The sequence below is a fragment of the Meles meles genome, chromosome 16, assembly GCF_922984935.1.
Source record: "Meles meles chromosome 16, mMelMel3.1 paternal haplotype, whole genome shotgun sequence".
NCBI lineage: Eukaryota > Metazoa > Chordata > Mammalia > Carnivora > Mustelidae > Meles > Meles meles.
The window spans coordinates 31009431-31014980 of NC_060081.1; positions in this window are offsets into that span (position 1 = coordinate 31009431).

The window sequence follows — 5550 nt, forward strand, 5'->3', positions numbered from 1 at the left end:
TAGTCATGGAAGATATGTTTCCAGGAGGCAGAAAGGATGGCTTTGGCCTCAGGGACCCCAGGGCTATGACCCTCAGGAGGCAGGTTCCCAGGTCATCTCTTGGGTAATGGGCTGGCTGCTGGAAGTGCAATTCTGTACCACCTGAATTCTGAAATGTTTTATGTCCATATAATCACTCCTCTTTACCCAACCTGAAGAAAATAAGAACTAGGTACGTCTTTATTTTTTAAAGGTTTCTTTGTTTATTTGAGGGGGCAAGGGGCAGAGGGAGAAGAAGAGTCCTAAGAAGACTCCAAATTGAGCTGGAAGTCCAATACAGAGCTCATTCTCCAGACCCAGAGATCACAACCTGAGCTGAAACCAAGAGTTTGATGCTTAACGAACTGTACAACCCAGGTGCCCCTGTACTTCTCTATTTTAAAGTTGAGTCAATTCTATGTACTTTTCTCGTTGTTCTCATGAGGCTCTTCCTCTAGAAGGCTACTTCAGCTCCCTTACAGCACCACACCTGAGTTCAAAGAAAGCTGGAGCTTCAGCTGGGGCTGCAGAGTCTAGATCTGGTTCTGTCAGTCAGGGATGCCCCCTGTGGCCAGGCATCAAAGCAATCCCCCAGCCTGTATTCAAGGGGTGGGGGACAGGCCCCCCTCTCCACGGAGCAGCACAGTATCCCTTATACACAGGGGATGAAGTGTCAGTGGCAGTCTTTGGGACACTGCGCCACAGTCATAATCTTCATGGACAGTTTTGCATTTTCCATTAAAAATGAAGATTCAGGGGCGCCTGGGTGGCTCAGTGGGTTAAAGCCTCTGCCTTCGGCTCAGGTCATGATCCCAGGGTCCTGGGATCGAGCCCCACGTCGGGCTCTCTGCTCAAGCGGGGAGCCTGCTTCCTCCTCTCTCTCTCTGCCTGCCTCTCTGCCTAGTTGTGATTTCTCTCTGTCAAATAAATAAATAAAATCTTTAAAAAAAAAAAATGAAGATTCAGGCCAAATGGTGAGGCAGCTACTGAGATGGCAGCAGGAGTGCTGGGTGTCAGTGCTACTCTTTCACGTGACCGCTGTGGGCTTTTCAGTAAGCCTGTTTATTTCTTTGTGTATCTGTCCCACCAGGGGGTTGGTCATTGGTGGTAGCTGTAGATAATTTTAAAGCTAACTAAAAAATGTGCTTGGCACAGAGCAAGTCACATGTGTAATGCTAGCTATTTCACTCCTCAACAGCCTTAAAATCCTCCATTCTCTGGCAGGAGGCGGGCATCATACACACACACACACACACACACACACACACACACACTCACGCACACGCACGTGCAGTGCACACACACAGACACACACAGCAGGGCCTGGGGCTGACTTCCAGTGGAAGCGCATCTGACATGTTCTCCTCTGCCTGATCTTTCCCTCTGCAGATCATACAGCTAACAGGAAGGAATCTTTCCCAAACCCAGAGAATGCAACCAACCAGTTTTCCAAATCCCTGTTCTCCTCTGCTTGCCTTCTTTATTATACTTTTACATCTTGGGTGTTGAAATCTTTAAGAATCTGGTTGAAAGAAGATCCCATGAGGTTCCTTCTACCCTTCTTGGCTTGAGGACAACAACATAGCTTCCACTACTGATCTTCCTGTGTGCCCACTGCCTCACTTGAAGGCTGGTCTCCGGTCTCCGAGCTCAGCTGGCTTGGGTGACGTGTTGTCCCTCCACCCTCCCACCTCATATTATTAATTTCATTTATAGCAGAACCAATAACTCATGCATTCAAGGCAGTTTGTCATGCATACCTGGAAATAGATCGAAAGATTGCTGAAACATGCTGGGTAAACAGGAATCTGGTGTCTGCCTGTCTCCTGGACCCGTGCCAAGTTCTTTAGAGGCGGGCAGTATTTTTTTATAATACATCTGAATTTACACCACAAAGACAGCCTCACCACCCCGAGCCCCTGCCACCGTCACCCCTGAAATTCCATTTAGTTTCAATTTCACTGCTCAAAGCCAGCTCTGTGGGCGCCGCACCCTGTGAAGGTGACGTGTCGCTGTGTCACCAACCTCGTGATTTAGAGGAGCTGCCCGCCAGCCCCCAGGCTCCTGCGAGGTCCCGCTCGGTGACAGGAGAAGGACCCACATCTCCCCGCACAAGGTGAGTACACAGAGGCAGTGCTGCCCCAGGAAAGGGCAGAATCCCTTCACACGCTGCCCCCCAAGGTTGTCTGGAGTCACTGACGGGGCCCCCAGAGCAGGTTGTGTGAATCATTAAAGAGGCAAGCTGCTTGCAGACAGCAAACCTGCTTCTCTTTAATGCTGCATCTAAGGAAAGTGAGATGGAATATAAGAACATTACAGATATATGGACCTTTTGACAACAGCCTCATTTCCCAAAATGTATCCTCCAGGGCCACGGGCATACGCATGCACAGATGACACACATTCAAGGGAAGACAGGTCCTGGGCTCTGAAGGCAGGAGCCCAGGCCCAGGTTGGAGAGCTGGGCTCAGCTGCCCTCTTTTCGGGGAGCTCTGTGGTTTCTGCCTTCCCAGCACCCACCCCCACCCCTTCTGCTGGTAACAGACCCTCTGTGTGCACCTGGGGATTCCACTCCTCATCAGCAAGGGGCAGGTGGAGCGACCCCACCTTCTGTGTGGTCATGAGACACAGACACAGCCAATCAGCACTGACTCGTCCCACACAGTGTCTAGTTCGGAGGGCTACAAAGACCAGGTTGGTCCTTTCAGGACTCGTATTCAGATGACTGGTCAGGTCAGGTCTTCTGTTGCTTGGGCTATTGACGAGGGTACAAAAGGGCTGCCAGTGGCCATCTTGCTAATAGAAGGAGAACGGTAATTCAAAATGAAGCTAATATGTGCAGTATAGAACCAAACAAAGGCCAGAGGTCAAAAGAAACCTATTTAGCCCCTGGATCCAGCCATGCCTGAAGACAAAGAATGTCTGGGCTTTTGAGTTACCTGAGTCAATAGATGATATTCTATTTTTTTTTAGCATAAGCCAGTACGAGGTGGAATTTACTCTCTTCTAACTGGAGGGTGATATCTTGATAATACAACTGAGACCCTGGATACTGAGGGCCATAGTCTCCCCACCCCTTCCTGCAATGGTTTGGCTCTCCTATAGCCACAGAGTCTGCTTCGGAGTTAATGGTAGTCTTTGAATTCCTTCAAGTGCTCTGCTTTGTAAAAAGCAATCTCTCAGGTTGTCAGAGTGCGAAGTGTTCTGATTATATGGAGGAAATGTATCATTTTAAAATGAAAACGGAGAGCGGGTTTTCTCTAAGGTCTTTTCTTTGAAACTGTATGTCACCTCTTCCAGCATTTTCAGCTCCCCCCCCCCCCCCCGCTGTGTTACTGATTTAGAGGCAAGTAGATATTCCCCCAGCATCCAGCAGCCTTTCTTCCCAGCTGAGTCGACGCCCACCCTCAGATTCAGAGCTCGGGCAGATGGCTGAGCCCTTTGCCCAGCTGCGTGCCACTGGCTCCCCTCTCCCAGCGGCCATGAATAATATGTGTGAATACACTTGGCTTAGGTTGAACTATTAATTTTACTTTACATAGGTGGAGTCAATGGTGTTTTGCACACAACAGGAAAATCTATGTAAATGAACACACACAATTATGTAGAAAGCTGTGCCGACACATGCCCCCGGATGTGGCCGGGCTGCCACTGAATCCTGTAGCATGGGAGGCCCGATCCTGACTTCCTTCTAGACCCCAGGGAAACAGCCAAAGCTCAGACAATCCTTGGGTTTCTGATTACAACAGAAAACACGGTCTGGGTTGGAGACCCTGTGTCTCCCATTTCTGTGGGAGCTTTCCCTGACTCTGATGATGCTGGAAGGGAAAAAGCCCAATGTCAGCTGCAGGGTTGGAAATGAGGGCTTCGTTATGATTTTATGCCGATATAGTTAAAACCCTCTGCCTGCCTTCTGCCCAAATGTGTGCTTCCCATGACCTTCAGGGAAGACAGCGCACGGGGTTTTCCCGAGTCTGTTGGTATACTTGTGCAAGACCTGGGACTAGTCTTTCCCGACGCAGGGGTGCTTCTGGGAGGAGGTCCCGTCTGAAAACCCACTAGGTCCTCTGGCCTCTGGTGGATTTACTGAAAGCAGAGCCTGAGCCGGAGCCTGGCTTGCACACAGTTTGCTTAAGGCTATCTCAGCTGATTTCTGCATGTGAATTTTTTTATCTTATAACTTTTACTTTGTGCATGGGGGTGGGGTGGTCTCTAAAGTTTTCTCCATATAAGATCGTGTCATCTGCAAACAGATAACTTTGAAGTTTGGATGACTTCATCTCTTTCTTTTGCCAGATTGCTCTGGCTTGGACTCCCAGTGCTATGTTGAGTAGCAACAGTAGGAGCAAGCATCCTTGACTTGTTCGGATCTGAAGGGAAAAGCTCTCAGTTTGCCACCCCTGAGTGTGGTGTGAGCTGTGGGTTTGACATATGGGGCCCTGGTTGTGTTGAGGGACATTTCTTTCTATTTCTAGTCTGCTGAGAGTTTTCTCTGATGAAGGGACTTGAATTTTGTCAAATGCTTTTTCCAAATTTATTGAGATGGCCATATGATTTCCCCCCCCTGTTCTGTTAATGTGGTGGGTCACATTACTTGATGTTTGTAGGCTAAACCATCCTTGCATCGGGACAAAACCCACTTGGTGTCCTGTCCCATCTTTTCAATGTGCTGTTGTATTCAGTTTGCTAATCCATATTTGCCAGGGATATTACCTGGTGAAAACAACTTTCTTGTGTCTCTTTCTGGTTTTGATGTCAGGGTAACGCTGACCTCATAAAATGATTTTGGAAGTATTCCAATCTCTTTAATTTTTTGGAGCAATTGAGAAGGATTGGAACAGATTTTCTTTTCAATTTTTTTTTTCTTTTAAAGATTTTTTATTTATTTGACAGACAGAGATCACAAGGAGGCAGAGAGGCAGAGAGAGAGAGGAGGAAGCAGGCTCCCTGCTGAGGGAGCCTGGGAGCTTGGTCCAGGCGTCTGCCCCCTTCCCGCAGAGCAGGAGAGCCTGGCCCCCAGACCCACTGTGCGCGGCGGGTGCCGGCCCCCGGGGGCGGCATGCTGGGCTGTGCCGGGTGGCGCCCCCGGAGAGGCGGCGGGGCGGCGGGAGTTGCAGGAACCCCCTCTCGTGGCAGATCAGCCTCGCTGCTCTTCAGGCGGCACAAGCTGTAACCTCGAGAGGAACAAGTGCGGCGCCTCCGGGCCCGCTCCGAGGCTGTGGCTCGCCACTCGCCCGGGCGGGGCGAAACTTTCCCGGGCGAGCTCGCCTCCGGGGATCCGGCCCTCCGTGCAGCTCCGTTCCCGAGGAGTCGAGCCGCGGTTTGGAGCTTTCCCTAGGAAGGAACCCGCACCCCTCGCCCTCCCCATGGCGCTTTTGGGGGGCGCCCCGGCCGGCGGCGGAGTGTGGAGTTGAGGCCTTGAGGGCGGAGGCCCCGCAGAGGCAGAACTGCGAGCAGCGCCCCTGGTGCCCCTGTGCGCTGGCTGGGGAAGGGGGCTGCGGCGCTCCCGTCGTCTAGGCCCAGCGTCCCTGC